This window comes from Schistocerca serialis, chromosome 7 (genome assembly GCF_023864345.2).
Source record: "Schistocerca serialis cubense isolate TAMUIC-IGC-003099 chromosome 7, iqSchSeri2.2, whole genome shotgun sequence".
Classification (NCBI taxonomy): domain Eukaryota; kingdom Metazoa; phylum Arthropoda; class Insecta; order Orthoptera; family Acrididae; genus Schistocerca; species Schistocerca serialis.
The window spans coordinates 7331105-7340015 of record NC_064644.1 but is presented as its reverse complement, the minus strand read 5'-3'; positions in this window follow the sequence as shown (position 1 = coordinate 7340015).

Here is an 8911-nt window from a genome sequence, read left to right as displayed (position 1 = left end):
AGCCTCGGACGGGGGGCAGCCGCACGAACCGTGGCAAGGCCCCGCAGACTGCGCGGCTACCCCGAACAGCGGCTTCCTTGAGTTTCACGCAAAATTTATTGCAGGCGCATTGCTCCTCTAACTATCCCCTCTCGAAGTACGCCCATTGCTCCTCTAACTATCCCCTCTCGAAGTACGCCAACTGTGCGACACAACGTTCTACTCAATACAGCGCTGAACAATAAGCTAACAGACATACAACCATGAAACTTCCCGCAGTTATACATTAAGCACACGCGTGAGCAGGGATGTCAACTGCATTTCGCCCCAACACGCCCTTGGCGCGAAATTACGAATGTTCCGAAATTTTTGCAACACACATCGCATATTCAGAATTTAGGGTATGTTCTAGAAATTTTGCAAGTAGGCTTTCTCGGGACAGCTTACGTGTATCTTCAGGCATCTTCCAATTTCTTCAGCATCTCTGTTACATTCTCCTGTGGGCCAAACAAACCTGTAACCATTCGTGCTGACTTTCTTATGAACAGTTCAGTATCCCCTGCTAGTCGTATATGGGTCAGGTCCCAAACACTGGAGCAATATTAGAGTATGGGTCACACCAATAGTTCGAAAAAGATCATCTTTGTGCACTGACTATATTTCCCTTTAATTCTAACAATGAATTACAGTCCGCCACCATCTTTACCTTTGACTGAGACAATGTGATGGTTCCATTTCTTACTTGTTTTTGAGTCATCAGTCTTCAGACTGGTCTGATACGACCCACCATGAAGGACGTAGATGCCAAGTGCTACTCTGATGAAGAAGTTGGCGCAGGTGAGGTTCTGCGCCAACCTCTTCATCTCCGAGTTCCATTTGGCACCTACGTCGTAAATTGTTTTCTGTGTGTATTCCAATGTCTGTCTTCCTTTACAGTTTTTGCCATCTACAGATCCCTCTACCACCGTGGAAGTTACTCAGTGATGTTCTATCATCCTGTCCCTTCCCCTTGTCAGTGTTTTCTAGCCGATTGTAAGGGGAGCCTGTTCATTCTTCACCCCATTAGTCCACGTAACTTTCAACATTCATCCCTACCGCCACATTACAGATGCTTAGATTCTCTTTTGATCTGGTTTTCCTGCAGTCCATACAATGCCGTGCTCCCAACGTATATTCTCAGAAATTTCTTCTTCGAATCAAGCCCTACGTTTGATGCTTGCAGATTACTCTAGGTCAAGAATGCCATTGCTGGCCTGCTTTTTACGTCCTCCTTTCTCTATCCGTCATGGTTTATTTAACTATCTCGGTAGAAAAATTTCTTAACTTCATCTACTTCGCCGGCCATGGTCGGCGATCGGTTCTAGGCGCATCAGTCCGGAACCGCGCAACTGCTACGGTCGCAGGTTCGAAACCTGCCTCGGGCATGGGTGTGTGTGATGTCCTTAGATTAGTTAGATTTAAGTAGTTCCAACTTCTAGGGGACTGATGACCACAGATGTCAAGTCCCATAGTGCTCAGAGCCATTTTTGACTGTTGCAGGGTGCTCACTTTCAGATGAATCACGCCCTACACGCCAACGTCTAACTGTCACTTGAAAAGACCGCTCGTCACCGTGCAGTGGACGCCAAGTCGCAGAACTGGCGTGGAAATTCCAGCCTTCGTCGCCGGTGAACAGCAGTCAGCATAGGTGTATGGACCAGGCGTCTGCTGTGGTGACCCACACGCAACATTTTTCGCCGAGTGGTCTTTGAGGAGACACTGTCGGTAGCCCCTCGGTTCACGTGCGTGCGTGGTCAGTTGCTCAGCAGTTGCACGTTACTCACCTGCGGCCTCCTTTAGCTCCTGTCATCTGTGGCCCGTGGGGCTCCACAACGGCCTCAGCGTCGGTTCTGGACGGCGCCATGCACGGTGCGCTTTAAGTATGGCAACACGCCAACATTTTACGAACTTTGCCGTTTCGAAAATGCATCCACCCGAAAGGCAATCATCACGTGCTTTGGATGGCACATAAATCGTTGATTTTCCGCATTACGCATACCCTACACTGCTTGTGCTGCCACCTGCTGTCTGTGAGTGGTTACTGCACATTGGCGTCGGACACAGGCGGTGATGATGATAATGTCACTGGACTGTGTAGTTGGAAAAAGGAAACAGAAAGGGGAAAGGATCCTAATTGGTACCAGGAGCACCGAAAATGTGGTAAGTATACGAATTGCCTGTGCATGAACTCCGAACGAAATAGGAGCAGCGGCAGTTTAAAAATTGTAAATGGTAGAATCACTGCTGCACAGTAAGTTTCTCGCCCTACCTGACGAAACAGATGTGGAGATTGAGAAACGAATGCATAACTGCTGGAAAAGAGTCTGCGGAGAGGAGACAGTACCTGTTTTCCGAAGGTTTAAAGAGCAATTTCAAGATTTGCGAGATAAAGGTTTAGATTACGTCGCAAGTATGACGAATTATGAGAAAGACTGCACTGTGTAAGGGAAGCTACTGGGATGTCCCATAACCATGGCACAAGTTCAGGGATTCAGCTGCGCGAAGAGATCTTGAAAGTGACTGAAGTTATTTAGAAAATTGATAATAAATCTGTTCCCGACAAATGAATCCGGGTGATCAGTTACGAAGAAGGGGAGAAAATTTGTGAAAATGAATCTCTTCTTATGGAGGGACATTTCAGAGTCGTTCGAAACAACTGAAGCAACTGTACACCATTGCATATTGATATCTGAAGCACGGAAGACTAGCTTTTTTACCAGAGGAAAGCCAAAATAATTGTGAAATATTTTTTTTTTTCTGGACCGAGAAATGTCATAACTGGGTTGTCATTTAAAACTGCAGTGCTAGACTTCGAAACGGCTGCAAATTAAGCTATGAAAACAGTGTTCTGCGAGACATATATTTCCAGTTGTAATTTTCATTTCAAGCAATGCCTCTGGAAGAAATACAAGAACTGGAATTAGTGGAGAAATACAGGGATGAAGAAGTAGTTCGAATGTCTTGCCGCATGTATGCTGCAGAGCACATCTTCCACCGGACTTCCTTCATGAATCATGGATGGTAATAGCGTAGGAAATACCCAGTGGAGGAAAGATCATGAAATTCGTAGACTATATGGTCAGTCAATAGATGGAAAATCCTAGTGCACCAACTGAAATGCAGAATTGGTGAAGACAGACAGTCCACCGACATTATTTCGAAACAAATTCACTCTCAAATAACTTGCCTTCGGCAGTGTTAGGTAATACATCGATACCTAACACAGCAGTAGCTTAGTTATCTGTGTGTCGGGAATTTATGTCGAAGTGATTTCGGTCGGCTATCTACCGTCATCAATTCGATGCACAGGACCACGAATGCTGCCGAAGTTTAGCATATCAAACCATACTCTTCAATAAGGCAAAACTATCTGAACCTAAAATTTCTGATCAATAAGCTAAAGGAGGATGCAGTAAAATCAAAACTTGAAATTAAAAAAAAAAATAATAATAATAATCCGTGGCCAGCCTCTTCAATGACAGAGGTAAAAGATACATATGTCTTGAGAAAGAGTTAAAAGATCTTTTAAGAATACATAATGACTCGGCGGATTTAAGACATTTAAAATTTACAACATTCCTACGAAAAGTTCGTAAAATAAGACAGGAAGTAATGTTGTAGAATGGTAAAGGTAAAAAAAAATTAAATATTTTTTTAAAACACGGCTATGCACTATGTGCATGGACAGTCTTATGTCTAGATAAAATGTGGAGGGGGCGTTCTTATTACAAAACTACAGGTAGAGCCTCCCCATCGTCGCGGCTTCCTTTGCAGGCCGGAGAACCCGCAGATAAAATGTATGTGGTCAGAAACACCGCGATGACTCACGGGTCGCCAAGTCGACGGCCGCAGAAGCCCATGCCACCCTTCAAGAGGCGGCGAGGCATCTCGTACAGCAGTTATTTGGGAGTGAATTTATTCCTCGCTCCTCATGAGACGTCATCAAACTGATCTTCCTGCTTCTGGAGTGTCTACTTCGAGTATGAGGGAATCCCGAAACGTTACATCTTATTTTTGTTCTGCTCTCCGTTCCACACCTTCAAGGACCCACTTCTTTTCTGTGGTACTCGAACACTTGTACTTCTTCGATGTCATTTTCGCGACGGATTTATGTAGCGTGCTTATGCTTTATTGAGAAAACACGGGAATTTTTCGAAGTGTATAGGGGTGAAACCTATAAAACAATTCCAGATATCGAGTATTACGTACCAGCTGACACTTCATTACAAAATGTTTACGGGGTTGTCTGTTATGACAGTCGCTTCCGTTTATGGAATGTACCGAACACAGGAGGTTTCTTCGATAAATAGAAGTTCTTACATGGGTCTTGAAAACACGATCGAATTACAGAGGTTCAAATAGTGAGACTCGACTGCGTGTAACTGCATAGGCAGATCAGATTTTAGGTCCCTGCAAATAATTGTAACGCAACTAAGGACATTATAGCGACACGAACGTCAGCCGCGTAAATAAGTCGTACACCCAGCGGACGCAGGTAAACACTTCCTGTTATGCCATGCTACTGCTGCCTCGGCGTAAACACGGAGGACAGCACGAAGGGCTCTACGTCCACTAGCTGGACTCCAGAGCAGGAAACAGCCGGGGTTGGTTGGTTTGGGGAAGGAGACCAGACAGCGTGGTCATCGGTCTCATCGGATTAGGGAAGGATGGGGAAGGAAGTCGGCCGTGCCCTTTCAGAGGAACCATCCCGGCATTTGCCTGGAGTGATTTAGGGAAAACAGCCGGGGTCCTCGGTGGTCTAGTGGTAAGGGGTCTGGAACGTTCCAGCGCTTCGGCTGGGGCTATTCGCGCCAGCCGGGCCTGGGTTCTATCCCCGGCCGGCGCTGGAATTTTCAGACTTCCGAACACTAGCCTCCACCTCTGCCCTGGCATGTGGCGCATGCCGGGTACCCCTGTGGGGTCCGTGCTTCGGATCCCACGTGGAGCTCACTCCCACACTACAAACTAAACCTGATTATGCTGCTGCAAACATTTTAATTCACACACTTTCTTCACCAGACTTCATCTACATGTATTTTAAGGTACATAATATATCTCAGTATCAAAAGAAACTGCATGGTATCATTAATATTTGTAGGATTACAACTATGAAATAAAAACCTTGCAAAAAAATAAATAAGATTTTGCTTTCCTTCGTATGCTGAATACTGCTAAGGTAAATACCCAAACATCTGCCATTTTCTTGTAGTTAACAGTCAATACTCGAAAAAAAAAGTTTATCACACTGATTCATATATTACATACTCTATTTCACACATTCTCAGTGCTGAAAAAGCAGTAAGTATTTCAAAGTCATAAGAAAATGCAAAATATTAAAACAATAGCAAATCACAAGCCAACAATGTGTTCTTTTTAGTATCATGATTGACTAAGCGATAAATAAATTCTGTATAAGATATCGTTTCGTAAAAGCTGACAATACCTTTTAAATATACATTGTTTTCACTAATTGCATTTTCAAAAACGAACACAGGCCTTTTTTTGTCAAATTATTCTAGTGTCAAAATGAGATATGACACAGGTCACTAATGAGATAAACCCTTTTTTTTGTATGAAAACGATATTTCTCGTGGTTTTATTAGAGGTGAATGCTGAATCAAACAGATAACACTTAACATTAATAAGAGGAATTTCTTGGCGATTTTACTAACACGTCCATATATTTCATATAATATTTCGATTAATAGTTATATGACAACCTCTCTGCCTCTACTTTTTGTAAAAATATCTTGTGGATCAGGAAATAAATTATACACTCCTGGAAATGGAAAAAAGAACACATTGACACCGGTGTGTCAGACCCACCATACTTGCTATGGACACTGCGAGAGGGCTGTACAAGCAATGATCACACGCACGGCACAGCGGACACACCAGGAACCGCGGTGTTGGCCGTCGAATGGCGCTAGCTGCCCAGCATTTGTGCACCGCCGCCGTCAGTGTCAGCCAGTTTGCCGTGGCATACGGAGCTCCATCGCAGTCTTTAACACTGGTAGCATGCCGCGACAGCGTGGACGTGAACCGTATGTGCAGTTGACGGACTTTGAGCGAGGGCGTATAGTGGGCATGCGGGAGGCCGGGTGGACGTACCGCCGAATTGCTCAACACGTGGGGCGTGAGGTCTCCACAGTACATCGATGTTGTCGCCAGTGGTCGGCGGAAGGTGCACGTGCCCGTCGACCTGGGACCGGACCGCAGCGACGCACGGATGCACGCCAAGACCGTAGGATCCTACGCAGTGCCATAGGGGACCGCACCGCCACTTCCCAGCAAATTAGGGACACTGTTGCTCCTGGGGTATCGGCGAGGACCATTCGCAACCGTCTCCATGAAGCTGGGCTACGGTCCCGCACACCGTTAGGCCGTCTTCCGCTCACGCCCCAACATCGTGCAGCCCGCCTCCAGTGGTGTCGCGACAGGCGTCAATGGAGGGACGAATGGAGACGTGTCGTCTTCAGCGATGAGAGTCGCTTCTGCCTTGGTGCCAATGATGGTCGTATGCGTTTTTGGCGCCGTGCAGGTGAGCGCCACAATCAGGACTGCATACGACCGAGGCACACAGGGCCAACACCCGGCATCATGGTGTGGGGAGCGATCTCCTACACTGGCCGTACACCACTGGTGATCGTCGAGGGGACACTGAATAGTGCACGGTACATCCAAACCGTCATCGAACCCATCGTTCTACCATTCCTAGACCGGCAAGGGAACTTGCTGTTCCAACAGGACAATGCACGTCCGCATGTATCCCGTGCCACCCAACGTGCTCTAGAAGGTGTAAGTCAACTACCCTGGCCAGCAAGATCTCCGGATCTGTCCCCCATTGAGCATGTTTGGGACTGGATGAAGCGTCGTCTCACGCGGTCTGCACGTCCAGCACGAACGCTGGTCCAACTGAGGCGCCAGGTGGAAATGGCATGGCAAGCCGTTCCACAGGACTACATCCAGCATCTCTACGATCGTCTCCATGGGAGAATAGCAGCCTGCATTGCTGCGAAAGGTGGATATACACTGTACTAGTGCCGACATTGTGCATGCTCTGTTGCCTGTCTCTATGTGCCTGTGGTTCTGTCAGTGTGATCATGTGATGTATCTGACCCCAGGAATGTGTCAATAAAGTTTCCCCTTCCTGGGACAATGAATTCACGGTGTACTTATTTCAATTTCCAGGAGTGTATTACTACCTCTACAGGTTAAGTCTAGTTAGAGATTGTAAAGGCCATAGCCAAACATGCAGAATGATACCTTCTCTGCAAGGCGTTTGCCATCAGTAATGAGTGAAACTGTAAAATAAGAAAGACGGATGACAAACGTCTATTATTGCTGTACTATTATATCACTAACGTTGCATTGCAAGAAACTTACTTACAGTTTCCCTTGCTGTTCTAAATTCTGGAACCCACAATGCCGTGCGATTATTTTGGTACCATTTAATGTAACAGTAGCTCCGACACCTCACTGCACAGAGGAAATTGAACCTAAATTTCGTATATTTGTTAATGAGAGAGAGAGAGACTGTCTGCTAGTATGGCTGTTTCTTTTGCTATTAAATTCCGAGCCACATATCGAATCTTAAAAGTGTGGACAAAACTTTTAGTAATACTAAATTACAAAGAGGGAATGAAGAATGTAACATGCTGCGTACATTAATGTTACTGGAGATGTAGTTTGCATTATATGTTAAGAGAACAGAATTATTTTGTAACGCGTGAAATACACAACGATACGGTAACAGAGGACCCAAACAGTGATGCCATAGTCTGTTTTGTAATAATAGTGTAAAGGAAGAAATAAACGGCAACTAGACATTTCAGTCACTCAATTCTCGCGGCCATTTTGCGGTTCATTACTTTGCTGCTAGGTATCGCTACTAGTCCCTCACACACTCAGCTATCACTTCGCTGCTAGGTGTCACTACCAGTCCCTCGCACATTCAGTTATCACTTCACTGCTAGGTGTCACTAATAGCCCCTCACACACTCAGTTATCACTTCGCTGCTAGGTGTCACTACTAGTCCCTCACACATTCAGTTATCACTTCACTGCTAGGTGTCACTATTAGCCCCTCACAAACTAAGTTATCACTTCACTGCTAGGTGTCACTACTAGGCACACACTCAGTTATCACTTCACTGCTAGGTGTCACTACTAGTCACTCACACACTCAGTTATCACTTCGCTCCTAGGTGTCACTACTAGTCCCCCACACTCTCAGTTATCACTTCACTGCTAGGTGTCACTACTAGTCCCTCACACATTCAGTTATCACCTCGCTGCTAGGTGTCACTACTAGTCACTCACACACTCAGTTATCACTTCGCTGCTAGGTGTCACTACTAGTCACTCACACACTCAGTTATCACTTCACTGCTAGGTGTCACTACTAGTCACACACTCAGTTATCACTTCACTGCTACGTGTCACTACTAGTCCCTCACACACTCAGTTATCATTTCGCTGCTAGGTGTCACTACTAGTCACTCACACACTCAGTTATCACTTCACTGCTACGTGTCACTACTAGTCACACACTCAGTTACCACTTCACTGCTACGTGTCACTACTAGTCCCTCACACACTCAGTTATCACTTCACTGCTAGGTGTCACTACTAGTCACTCACACACTCAGTTATCACTTCACTGCTACGTGTCACTACTAGTCCCTCACACACTCAGTTATCATTTCGCTGCTAGGTGTCACTACTAGTCACACACACACACAGTTATCACTTCACTGCTAGATGTCACTACTAGTCCCTCACACACTCAGTTATCACTTCGCTGCTAGGTGTCACTACTAGTCACACACTCAGTTATCACTTCACTGCTACGTGTCACTACTAGTCCCTCACACACTCAGTTATCATTTCG